Source organism: Canis aureus, chromosome 9 (genome assembly GCF_053574225.1).
Source record: "Canis aureus isolate CA01 chromosome 9, VMU_Caureus_v.1.0, whole genome shotgun sequence".
In the NCBI taxonomy this organism is placed as follows: domain Eukaryota; kingdom Metazoa; phylum Chordata; class Mammalia; order Carnivora; family Canidae; genus Canis; species Canis aureus.
The window spans coordinates 12,630,526-12,641,914 of record NC_135619.1 but is presented as its reverse complement, the minus strand read 5'-3'; the positions used below and the strand labels follow the sequence as shown (position 1 = coordinate 12,641,914).

At 39.3% G+C, this 11,389-nt stretch overlaps 1 long non-coding RNA gene across 4 annotated transcripts in view; it reads right to left on the bottom strand.

Moving 5' to 3' along the window:
* Positions 1–2,900: 2,900 nt before the first annotated feature.
* LOC144320400 (uncharacterized) overlaps positions 2,901–11,389 on the bottom strand; it is a 41,529-nt gene continuing 33,040 nt past the window's right edge. For all 4 annotated transcript variants that reach the window (XR_013385947.1, XR_013385945.1, XR_013385944.1 and 1 more), the window contains 3 exons: positions 5,825–5,921; positions 3,996–4,190; positions 2,901–3,547 (listed from right to left, as the gene is read on the bottom strand). This is a non-coding gene — a long non-coding RNA (uncharacterized LOC144320400). The remainder of the gene's footprint in view (positions 3,548–3,995; positions 4,191–5,824; positions 5,922–11,389) is intronic.

Below are 11,389 nucleotides of genomic sequence, written 5' to 3'. Positions count from 1 at the left end.
TTTTTAAAAATTTTATTTAAATTCAATTTGCCAGCATATGGTATAACACCCAGTGCTCATCTTGTCATGTGTAAAAGGTCAACTTCTAATAATTGGCAGAGCCGAGACTTAAATTCAGTCAGTTTGATTCTGGAGCTTACGCCCTCAACCACCGCCTTATAGGATCTTACCAGTCATGCTGATTTCAGAAATACCAGTGGACTGTGAGGAGGCTGGCCACAGAGAATACTATAAAATGCCCTATAATGTTGAGCACATGCAGGATGGCAGGCATAGAGGAAGAAGAAAGGAAAATATAGCCTTATAAATTTGCCAACCAACAAAATTCTCAGATTCCCAAGAAAATGCCCAAAAGAAAAGCAGTAACAATGATTTTTAAAGCTTTACTTTCAAGTCTGAATTAAAAAGAAAAATGAGAGGTGCATGATTCCAGAGGTTCCATTTCAGGTCCTAACACTTACTTAGATGGGCTTTTTACCTAGTTAAAAGTCTTGCTTGGCACTTTTCTGGCTTTATGGGAAGCCTGGTGGAGCAGCCACAGACCTTCCAAAACTGGTCCAAGACAAAGAGATCCTTGAGTGTTCTCAAATGGGCAAACACTAAATTTGCTTTCCATGAGGTGGTCTGGGGCACAAATGGAGACACTATGGACCAACGGTAGAGTTCCTAGTGAATATACTGCTCATCCTAATGGGATAGTATTTCTGAGATTTGGGGAAGTGTAAGCACACTTCTTTTTGTCCCAGTTATGGAATGAATAGACTCTTTTATTCTTTTTTAATGGTAAATAGCCCTCTTCAAAAGACTGCAGGGCTAATATTTTTACCTAGGGGCATAGAGCAGCGATGTACGGATGTTGGTTTATGGACAGACTCCAGTTGCTACAATCTCTGCTCTGCTGAGACAAGTGATTATGGGGATCCATAGTAAACGAGTAGGATCAGAGAGTGGAGCTGGAGCCCCATTAGTTCCATAAGAGCCAGGCTGAGCTGAATCTGTTTGCTTTCTTATAGCAGGTGTCTGATCTATGAGGAAGACAAAGTCATAGGTGGGGTCAGGTTGAAGAACTGCATATTGGTCCTCTCCTCCAATCCCCGGCTTTACTCTCCTACCAATTATGTGAGGCCTACTGCAGGCTTATCTCAGACGAGGAACATGTCACTTGAACCTCTAACTGAGCTTTCTGGAGAACGGGCCTGAGATCCTCCTGAGGACACATGTAGTGACCTGCAAACAAGAGATGAGATACATGTTCTGTAATGAGGCTTCTCTACTCCACACCAAGGGAAAGGCCACCACACAGGCAGCCAGGGCTACTAGAGCAGGATTTATAGTTCTCAAAACCCTATTTGTGACAGACACAAGTCCTACACTCTTGAGATTGAGGCAGAAGTGATATCTGGATGAAAAGTAAAATTTCTTGACAGAAAAGATGAAGATTTCTAGAAGAATGTGTCCAAATGATCTTTTTTCTCGTATTTACTTATATTTAATATTCTAGTATTTCTCCCTTTCCACTACCCTCATTAAGACAGATAAAAGGTCATCTTTATAGCCCCAAGGAAGGAATATGAGAGTTTTTAGGGGCTGGGACAGGGGCACCTGGGTGGCTCAGTTGGTTAAGTGTCCAACTCTTGATTTCAGCTCAGTTCATGATCTCAATGTCCTGGGCTTGAGCCCCGCATCAGGCTCTCCACTGAGCATGGAGCCTGCTTGAGATTCTCTCTCTCTGTCTCTCTCTGCCTCTGCTCCTCCTCTTGCTTGCATGCATTCTTTCTCTTTCTCTCTCACTAAATAAATAAAATCTTAAAAAAAAAGAAAAACAGCTAGGACAGAAACATTAGAGAAAAAAATGCTCAGAGACTAGAAAAAGTTCCCTGGGATCAAAGGGGTGGGAGGACTTTGAATGGCTTTCTGAAAGTGTGTCTGAAGACAGGACCCTGGGCAGCCTCACATAAGGAGTCTCAGGTTCCAAGAGTGGCACAGAGACTAAAGGGATTTCCTGGACCATAAGGCCTTACTGACCCGATTAATAAGCATCTTAGCAGTAACCCTTGTGTCCCTCTCCTCCATCCTGTTGCCATATTACCTCCCTGGGACATAACACAACTCTGGAGAGGGTTGATGAGACTGATTCCAAGATTTCTAAACACAGCCCAGTATGAGAGCTTAGAGAGCGTTTTCTTTCTTGGACTTCTGAGTTTGTGCCTGAAGTGTGGTAATTACTGCATTCTCCTCTAGCATTCTTAAAAAGACTAAAGACTGATACAGTAGTTTCTAAAGTGTGTTTTTCAGGTTCAATTAGAGGTTCCTCTATTAAACAGTTCTGTAGGATATTGTCCAAACTGCTAACAGTGGTTATTTTTATTGTTCATAAAGCAAGGAATTGTTAGGTGCTCAGTACTGTAATTGGCCTTTATGTATTAACTGTTCAGAGAGATAGTTAAGAGACTGTCTCTGTTCATAGAGACAAAGGCATTACAAGCCCACAGTTCAAGTTCAGAGACAGCTAGATATGAGGCCCAGCCATCTTTCCAAAGGCATACTGAGAGGTGGCATACAGAAGAATCAGGAGAAATGGGCCAGGACTCCCCTTCTCCAAGTCACCAATTTCTATGGAAGATGGAAACTCCAGAGTTGGCCTCAGTACATAGGTGAGATTCGGGCTGTAGCTTTGCAGGGGACAACATGGCACAAAGAAACCTATGCTTCAGAGGACTACAAGATGATTTTTCCAGCTACTAGTCACCACAAAGGTACAGCTAAGTCTCACATGTCAGGTGGACCATCAAAACCAGGGGTTGCTCGGACAGTTCCTCATGGGGTGGGGTGGGGTGGTTCCTGGAGCCAGCACCTGTTTTACATAAAGATGACGAGAACACACAGAAATTATAGCCATTTGCTAAGGCAGTTTATTAAGCATATATTGATATTTTCCTTTTATTTTCTGCCCCATCGACAGAGGAACAAACATTATTATGAGGAAGAAAAGTAGAAAGTGGTGTGAAAACAGAATATGTCTTTTTAAAAAAATATTTCATGGTCTACGACATGTGGGAGATATCACATTAAACTACAAGGTTTTTGTTTATTTATTTACTGCATTGCTTCTTGGTGTGTTTAATTACACAAAATCTTGAGAAAGAGACTATAATGCATAATGTCTTCAAACCATTTGGCCACCTAAATCTTTCTTTCTTTGCAGTGTGGTGTACAGGTCTAGTATATTGCTGAATAACTTTTGAGAAGCAGTAGATTGTACACAGTCAGCAGCAGGGGTGAGGGCTTTACGGAATACAGGGAAAATATCCATGTTCATTCTAACCCAGTAGTGAAGTAACACATTCCTTTAAAAAAAATTAATGAAGCAAGTATTCTTCTCTTCGCAGCTGAAATGGTCATAAATATCAGAAGGTTGAAAGTCCTTTCATCTGTGTATAAGCTGCAAATGTCTTAAGTCTTTAGCAGGGTTATCAAGTGTTTAAATGACCCTGTTTTCCAGAACAAAACATTCTGGAGAAAATATTTCTTTCTGAGCCATTGGCTGCTGTAAAACAAGATAAACGGGTTTTATTAAAAGAGAAAAAAAGAGTAACTTTTATTTCCAGAAGTAAACATGTTATTAAAAAGGAAGTACATCTGCCATCAAAATGTCAATCTGATTGTATTCTGAACTTCAATTTTACAAATGTATTTGTACATGCATTTCTGTTTACTGCCCATTAGTTTTTCTACCCTTCCCTGAGACACACTCATTATTAAAAATTAAAATCTTTATCTTGCATATCCAGTCATTCCCCAACACACACACACAATTTTTTTTTCTTGAAAAATACATATGAGGTCATTCGTTACCATCAAATACTACCCTAATAAGAATGAGTTGTGTTCTAGCCTGGGCAAACAAGGAATTAAAAGTGATTATTTATTAATGATTGAATTCCTGAAAGGGAGAGTTCATGGGCACAAAGCCTCCCTTTCTTTGTTTAACTTACCTAAACTGGAGTTAAGACATCTGAAGTGTGACTTGATTGGAAAAACTTGAGGTCAACAATTGATTTGTTTTCATTTCTTGAACTTCTAGAGTCAGATGGACGTGAAATTCTGCAGGAAAGGCACACTTTTCAATCACTAGCACTTTACTCCTTATCCTCATCAAAACACAAAAAACTCTTCTCAGGGAAAGGATCCTGTTGGAAAGACAAATGTGATGGCATCTAAGGTCAAATTAGCTTTTATCTGCAAATGACATGTAACTCTGAGACATATCAGTGTAATTTTAGGAAGTAGGACAAGGAAACCTTACAGTTGCCAGGAATGATAAACAGACCACAACATAATGGCGTGCATGTTCACTTCCGGCTCTCTGGTACGAATATCAGACAATGATATGGGACAATGTGCAGTGTCACGTATGAGATGATTGTCAGGTGTCACATTTTGTCTTGGGGTGACCTTCAGTGTCTCCCCTCCTTAGCACCTGTCTCCCTTCAGATAGTCTCAGCTTCTAAGCCATTTAATACACCGAGATGTATTCAGCACACAGGAGAGGGCGGGATTGCAGATACACTTGGGGTGACACCTTTCCACTGTTTCTCAATCATACCACAAACACCCCCTAGACCTGATCTAGTGATGTAAATAAAGATGAAAATATGGTACACATTTATTTATCAATTTTTCTTGCTCGTGCTTTTTTTCTTTTTTCTTTTTTTTTGTGCTTTTTTTCTGAACTGTTTTCTCATTTTTCTAATTTGCTGTAGCAACTATTCAACTTATTTAATAGTCAAAATATAAAATGCTACCAGAAAGATAGAACACTGCAGAGATCCTTACTATCCAGATTGACTTCTCATCCCATCAATGATAGATTTTTCATGTCAGTTTTAAAAAGCAGTAATGCAAAAAGCAAAATGGCATGTAACAAATTGACACACTAAACAAGTCTCATACTACTAGGTGGTGACCTTATGAAATTGTTGGGAGTTATGCCATTTTTGGCCTAAAAAATTGGCTGTTTCATGTGCTTCCATGTAATAACAAAGCACACAGGCCTTGTCTAAACGAGCTTGCTGTTGCTTTGCTAGACTCCAATAGTGAAGTTTCCACGTGTAAATAAAGAAATCCTCTAACTGCTGAAACTGTGTGATGCCAAACGACAGTAAGTAATGAGCGTAATAGTGGCAGCTACTACTTACTGATTGTCTACCATGTACTAAGAATCTTATGTTATCATATTTAATCATTACAAACAAAACATTGGCATATCCATTTTACCAGAGAAGCTCAAGGAGGTTAAATATTTTGCCAAATTCACACAGCAAGATCATGGTGTTGGTGGCCTTAGTTTTGCATGACTCCAAAGTGTGCATGTTACATGCCTTCCCATAATTCTGTAGGTTCACTTTTGTTTAATTCATTTCTTTTTTTTTTTCTGAAAGACAAACTGTTTCACTATGTTTTCAAGGTGTCAGTTTGAAGTTAAAAATAACTACTTTCTCATCACTGCTATAAAAACAAAACAAAACCCTCACAAACTATAGTTGAAATACATGGGTTCAAAATAAAACAGTTGCAAAACAACTAACGTAACTAAAAAAAATAATAGAAAATAAGAACAGGTTAAATTTCTACTTGACTGGTTTCTTCTGGTTAAAGTGTCACTGCAATTCTTCAAATGCAATTCTTCTTTATTTTTAAAGTACCTTTTAGTACAGACTCTGATGAGCTTAATGGTTTTTAAAGAACAAAAACCACCTAAAGGTGTCAAAGGTATCCAGGCGAATGCACCTTTGAGGTTTGCTGTTTTCTTTAGGTTCAGTACCTTACAAAAGCAGCCAGGGGTGCTTCTGTGGGTTCTGCTGCCTGGCCCAAGTGTGATCTGTCAGAGAAAGTACATATCACAATTCCCGTGAAAGTACCTAAGGAAGGAAATACAGAGAATCTCAGTACACACTTTTTTTTTTCTTTTTCTTTTTTTTTTTTTTTTAAGAGAGAGAGAGGGTGGGAGGAGCAGAGGGAGAGAGAGAGTGCCAAGCAGGCTCCACATTTAGCGCAAGCTGACTCAATCCTGCAACCCTGAGATCATGACCTGAGCCAAAATCAAGAGTCAGATGCCACTGGCCCACCTAGGCACCCTGAGTCTCAGAACACATTTCAATCAAATGTACACACACTTAATTACTAACAAATTTACCCAGAAATCTTACTAAAATATTTTAGCCCATTGTTTGAGGAAGCATATATTCAAAATGCTTACCATCGCTCTTCCTCTATAATGTTCTGAGAGCTTAGCATGACATTTGTGTTTCTAGTGAAATGACAATAAGATTTAATTTAATTTAGATCTTTACCACCTGCGTGCTGCTTATCTTATTTAATGTCCTCATTCCCATATTTCATCAACACTAACATGCACTTTCTGCCCTCATTTTCGCATCTCTGAAATAAGGGTGTATCTCATAATTGATGACATCTTCTAATTATTGTTGGCCCAGGACACTGTTCTAATATAATTTTCATTGCTCATTCATGTATGAACATCTTAATTATTCTTGTTGATATAGCTGGACAATGGCAATTCCCTGACCTTTTAGTCAAGAAAAATTTTAAGGATCACTTGAAGGCATATAAATCCTAGACATTGTCTAAAAGCCTTCCTTTGACATGTTCTCATAAGATCAACAAATGCCAGCATCAAAGCTTATAACTTCAAAGACAGTCTCAGAAATAATAGTGGAGAACTCTTGTTGCCGCAGAGGACAATACTGTATGGAAAGAATGGATTTTGATAATTCTGAGTAGAAAATGACTTGTAAGAATTAGATTCTGAATGTGAAAGTGTTTTAGGAATGCTTTAGCTAATTTATTTTATGTTTTCCTTTTCAGAAGAGTGAAGTATAACTTAAAAACTCTCTAAAACTCAAAATAGCCTTTCCAATTTGTACAAAATAAAAATTCTAAGGGATAAGAAAGCACTGTGTCATAGTTTAATAGTTTTTTTTTCTTTTTTAGTAATAGGTACAGTAATGGTATTTTTACAATCAGAATTGCCATAGATCAGTAATAATCTAGGCTAAAGATGATCCGAGGCTTTCACAACATCTTCACTGCCTGTACCCAATTAATTACAAGACCCTGTCAGTTTTTCTTCTGGAGTATAATTCTAATCGGGCCGTTCTCCCCACTGCCACTGTTTTTTTTTTTTTTTCTTAATTATGATCCTCATAATTTCATCCAAGATTGTTACAATAGTCTTTTATAATTTTCTCTGTCTTGGGTCTCTTCTCAGACCAATTCATCCTTCACAACACAGAGAGATCCTCGTGAAATGTAATTACATTCAGATCGCTATTCAGCTCGAAACCCTTAATAGCTCCTACTTTCCAAAACATGGTTAATACATATACATACCCCCATGTCCTCTCCCTACATGCCCATGGCTAGTCAATTAAGATTCTTTTCCCCCCTTTAGTTTATATGCTCAGTGAGGGCAAGGTTTGTGCCTACTTTACCAACTACTAAATTCCAGATCCTTGCGTACCACTGGCACATGTGGTCTCAATACATTTTTGATGAATTCATGAACCAAATATGCTTCATAATCCATCTAAAATCAAATTCTAGGTAGTGACTATCTATCCCTTAGAGTTGGCACTTAAATTTAACTATCCCAAACCTACAAGACAGAGTCCTAAACTCTTTAAAATAGTAATCAAGGGCAGCTCTGGTGGCTCGGCAGTTTAGCGCCACCTTCAGCCCGGGGTGTGATCCTGGAGACTCAGGATTGAGTCCCACATTGGGCTCCCTGCATGGAGCCTGCTTCTCCCTCTGCCTGTGTCTCTGCCTGTGTGTGTGTGTGTGTGTGTGTGTGTGTGTGTGTGTGCGTGTGTGTTTCTCATGAACAAATTAAAAAAATAGTAATCAAAACCATTGAAAGTCTATTCCTCTGATCTTTTACAGTCTCATGCTTGTCTCTTTCTATCATGCAATCTTATACTCCAACCTCATCAGACCTCTTGACATTCTGTGAATAGTCTCACCAAAACTTATAATTTCTTCTCCTGTGTTCCTCTCATACTGCTAACCCAATATTATTACAGTGACTTAATTGTATATGTATCTGTTTGCCCTCTATAAGTGAGTTCTTAAAGAAATTATGCCGTAATCATTTTTTATGCCCTAAATACGTGGTGTCATTTTCATCAGAAAAATGTGCTGAAGTAAAATGCTTATGGGAAACTGTACTATTTTCTTTGGGCTGCCACAATAAATCACCACAAACTTGGTGGCTTAAAACAACAAAATTTATTGTTTCACATTTCTGGAGGCCAGAAATTTGAAGTCAAGGTGTTGGCAGGGGGACATCTGGGTGGCTCAGTAGTTAAGTGTCTGCCTTCGGCCCAGGTCGTGATCCTGGAGTCCTGGGATCGAGTCCCACATCGGGCTCCCTGCAGGGAGCCTGCTTCTCCCTCTGCCTATGACTCTGCCTCTCTCTCTGTGTGTCTCTCATGAATAAATAAATAAAATCTTTAAAAAAAGAAAAGGTGTTGGCAGGGCCATATTCTTTTCAAAATGTTTAGGGAGAATCCATTCATACCTCGTCCAGGGACTCATGGCTCCAGACACTTCTTGGCTTCCATCTTCACTTGGCTTTCTCCTCTTTTCTGTGTCTTTTCCCCATTAACATGATAAAGATGCTTTCCATTGGATTTAGGGCCCAACTGGATAATCTTGAGATTCTTAGCTTATTTACATTTGCTAAAACCTCTTTTGCAGGGGCTCCTGGGTGGCTTAGTCAGTTAAGCATCTGACTCTTGGTTTAGGGTCTGATCATGATCTCAGGGTCATGAGATAGAGAGCCCCAAGCTCCACACTCAGTAGGGAGTCTGCTTGAGATTCTCTTTCCCTCTCCCTCTGACTCTCTGCTCTTGTGCTCTTGTTCTTTCTCTCAAATAAATATATCTTTAAGAAAAACCAAAAACCTTTTTTCAGAATAAGATTACTTTCTCAGGTTCTGGGATATGGACATATCTCTTTGAGGGCTACTATTCAACCCACTAAATGACTTTAATGACTTTCTAGCATACATACTTTTCTTGCAAATATTTCTAAGTGTGGGAAATCAATAAAATGAAAAGGCAGATCTTCAAGGGACCACCTACAAACCGCCCCCCCACATTTCTAATAATACTAATATATACTCATTTTGCTTAAATCTCATATGTCATTTTGCATTGCTGCATTTTTACTGATGTTAGAATTATGACCATTCTGTGGCCTATCACTAAAATGCAAATAAGTTATTCTGTTACAGGTTATGGAATATAATCCCATTCTTCCACATTCAAAGTAAGCATGCATACATTTTATTCATATCCTTTCCAAAGACAAGCAAATTATACCAAAAGTTATAAAACTATATGTATAGTTTCCTGCTCTTTTTAGCCCAATGGACCATTGCCATCTCTTATTGGTGTCCCTTAACCTTGCCCACAAATTTCAAATAGTTTCTTTATTAAGTTTGCTTTAGTTTCTTCTTTTGAGAATGACATCTGTTGCCTTCTAGGATCCTAAAAAAAGTAACTGGTATTAATGACCCCAGGAAATAAACTTTTAAAATGGAATTTTGTAACTGATTTGCTAACACATTTATGAAGAAAGCAGATAACCTCCTTGCTATAGGGAAATATGGCAAGAATTCATGGATATAGTGCATCACTATTACTCCAATTATCACGTATGGTGGTGTGGAACAGAGAGTAGGTAGGAGGCAGAATATTGGAAGACCAAGTGACTGGGACACGTGATCACTTTGGGCACAATGGCGAGCACATAATTGTGGCTTGAGCTGATTATTTCTGACTATTCTCTGCAGTGCATAAAGTGAAGACAAATTGAGGGACTTGAATGCCAAAGTCATTGCATAAAGGAAAATCACAAAGCCATTATGGTTAGTATAAAGGAACGTTTTATTCTTTATAGCTGCAGAATGGATATGGCTAAGGATCAAGCCTGCCGCCTGACTCAGGGTTGCAAGGCTGTGGTGCCAATTACATATGCAGCCCTGTCAGGCCTTTTAGGCCCATTTGATCTGGTGAGTAGGAAATAGCACGCACCCCACATGCTTTACTAAAATATATATGTGGTAAAAGAGAGGAGGTGAACCCCACAAAAGTGCTGTGTCCCTCACAAAAATGAAGTTTCTAGGCCTCTGTGTAGTCTGGAGTTTTTGTGACAATCTTCCTAAAATGAGAGGCACAAAGACGCACAATTTCATGTATCTCTGAATAACGAGGGCTACATGTGCTGCATTTGGACATATGGCTCCAATCTATTTACTGAGTAATCCATAAGAAAGTTTTGAGTGGTGTTAAGAGCATAAAAATATTCTGCAGCAGGGGCAGCAGGGGCAGCATAAACTACCTTGTCATCTAAGCCTGATCACCTAGCAGTCTGATTTGTATCCCAGAGATTTTGGCAGACAGAGAAGATCTGATAAACCCTGATGGGAAAGCCCTAGGATTTTACAGTAAGATCATGTCTTCTTCTACCATTAACCATTTTCCATTTGGAAGTCAACTGCTGGCCTGCTTTAGTGGAGACTAAAGATCTGACCACGAGCAATTGAGTGACTATGCAATCTGAACCGCCCATGTTAGCATCTACTGAATCATAAAATTGCACATCTGCAGTAGTATTTCATTGTCAGATGAAAATGGTCTGTATGAAACTGAGATTTAGCAAATCTGGAAGATTCTACAGAATGAATGAGTAGGTAGCTCAGAACCCCATGGATCTGCTTCTACTGCTTTGCCACTTCTTTCTTAACTTGTATCCCTGGGTTAGCCCTGTATGCTAATGCATGCCAGAAAGTAGACAGCCGCTCCATCATCGCTCCACCCAGAGGTGGGCCTGAAAGGCAGTAACTAAGGAGAATCCTCCAAAAGAAGAGAAAATCTAATTGTCTACTTGGTAGGGAAGGAGAGATGACCTGAGATGCACGTCTATGCTGATTTATAAGAGTAGCTAGCATGTTGGGCAGGGATCTGGGAAAACATCAGGAGGATAGTAACAAGGAAGAAGGGGGAGAGGCATCTGGAGGAGCTCTTAATAAACTGGTAAATAAGCTTTTAATAGTCAGTGAGTAAGATGACATAACCCATTGATATCAGTCAGTTTTCATTCCCAGCCCTTCTTAACACTTGCTAACTGAGCCCATGAAAAAGCACCAAGGAGGCAGCAATAGAGGTCTTGCTTGTACTCAACAGCATGAACTTTCCCCTCACTGATGCTAAACACTAGCTTTTCCATTCTTGATGGTCTCTCAACGCATCCCCGAACCTGTTCTTGTCCTTGGGAGAAAGGCCTACCACAGCAGATAAGAAAA